This window comes from Buceros rhinoceros, unplaced genomic scaffold (assembly GCF_000710305.1).
Source record: "Buceros rhinoceros silvestris isolate BGI_N320 unplaced genomic scaffold, ASM71030v1 scaffold14966, whole genome shotgun sequence".
Lineage (NCBI taxonomy): Eukaryota > Metazoa > Chordata > Aves > Bucerotiformes > Bucerotidae > Buceros > Buceros rhinoceros.
In genome coordinates this window covers 23,226-25,501 of record NW_010415972.1, presented here as the reverse complement: position 1 = coordinate 25,501, position 2,276 = coordinate 23,226, and positions in this window count along the sequence as shown.

Genomic DNA, 2,276 nt, shown 5'->3' with positions numbered 1-2,276 from the left:
GGGGGGGAAGAAAAGAAAGAAATTGGGTTAGATGTCTCCCTTGTAGGGATATTCCCTATTTTCCCACCTAAATTCATTATGAATACACTGCTCACTACCGGAGATGTTAACGCAAATAGACTATAGGATAGTCTATGGGCTGGCTATAGAACACTGCAGTTTTAATGACTCCGCAGCATTAGACAGAACAAGAATTTCAGGCTGTTCACCTCGGTAGAGATAAAATTATAAATCAGCATGTAAAAGATGTCCATTGTGTTAGTTACACAAAGTTAGTAAGTGATCAAAATTTACTTTTAAACATCCTACTGATGGATGAATTAATTTTTATGCATCCAAAGTATGAAGTCTACCTAAATGCAAGCCTCTCCTACAGCAAACAGAGTTAACTACTGGAAAGAAATGCATTTGCACATGCGACTCCTGTTACCATTCCAAGGAGTATCGTGCACTTAAGAAGAGCAGAATGAACCTCTAAATCCAGAGGACTGTATTCCTGTTTACCAAACATATTTCAGGTACAAGTTAATCTGACCACAGGCCAGATTAAAAAGAACACACGGCATTGGGAAAAATGAAAGGTAATGACAAATAAACTTTACCCGAACAAGCAAAGCAGGCAGCTCCCTAGCTAGGGAAATCTTTCCCTTTTGACACATTTAAAAGCTCACAACTACTCCAATGCTTGTCGAGACAGAAAGCAAGCCAGCTGCAGTCTAGTTTAAGCTCTGAAGTAGCCATTACATCCCAAAGAAGTTACCTCTGCCTTTCTACTTAGGAAAGTCCAGCTGAAACTCTCACGGCCAAAGGGTGGGCCTGACTGCGTGACTGGAATCTGAGAATCTGATGCACGTTACAGAAAATGCCACATTTTGCAGTAACACAAGACCAATCTTCAGTACCAGCGAGAAGAAGGGAAAGCATTCTCTATAAATTAGGGACAATTTACTTTGGAGTGAAAGTTCAGAGGAATCTTTCTGTAGCTCAGCTGGTTTCCATCGAGGATCATGTTTACAGTGCTACAAGTGCTGCTAGGCTCCAGTTGAGAGATGTGCTTTGTAAGAAAACAGGCATTTCCTCAAGCAGTGTGTAAGACTCACTTAACAGCAGAATTAAAAGGAAAAGCTGATGGAGAACTAAATGTTTTCTTGGATGGATTTGTACCTAAGTCCTTGTCACTGTGAAGACTCTAAATATGCTTTCCCCTTCCCATTCTCTCAGTCTGCTGCATTCTTGGTTTTGATTAGAATATGCTGTACAACCTTTCAGACATTTGCATTATAAAGCTGGCCAAATTCCCTTTTTCCACATCTACTCATCCTCGATTGTCACACACAAATGTCTGGAGAGACACCTAAGTACTTAAAGAAGAGAATCATAAATTCAGCTACTCTAAGGAAAGCAAATGAACAAGTATTTGGAAGGACTCCAGATCCCTACCATGTGCATTGTACAGTGACACCTCCCCTCGCCAAGTGCATGAAAAAGTGGGTACACACCACTTTTGTGGGAATTAACACCCTAGACTCACATGATGAGTGACTGGCACTCAGGGTCAAACACTACAGTAACAGATGCATCCTTTAATTTTTCTCATTACAGGAGCTTTGTCTTTGTTGTGTGATCTCAGGCTGCTGGAACAGTCTAGCCATGGTCTGTCAGGTCTGGTTCTCACGGTACTGCCAAGGAACACAACTCCAAACCTTCTTAGTCACCCTAACTCCATCAGGTTGCTCAACGCACTATCAAAGCTGAAGGGCTTATCCACACTGAGGAGGTAACTCTTCAGTGTTGTAATTTGGTTGTTCTCTGTCAGAGAAGCCTACACTGCACAGCTAACCAGGTTTTGTCTGCTAGACACCTTCTTCCAGCCCAGGTATGCCTAGGCCAGCTCCTGCTCCTATGGGCAATGGTTAACAGTGCTGGCCCCACTGCAGCTGGGCTTGGTATAACTTGGGTTGTGGTAGTCACATCAGGACAGTGTAGAAGTCTTTCAAAGTCCTTCCCCAAATTCTCCTTGAAAAGGAAACAGATTCTCCCCAAACCGTCACAAACAGGGAACAACTGCACAAAATCCCAAGGATGTGCTTCAGTTCCAAAACCAAGCCTAGAAGCAAGGACAGGAGGGGAGAGCCAGTGATGAAGGCTACCATAGCCTGCTAACATTGTTGTTCAGACCAGCAGCGGATCACCAGTGTAACTGCACAAGGCAGACTGTCCAGATGTGAGAACCATCAATGTGAGCTGGCTGGCTTCTAAGGACATAACCACTCCAG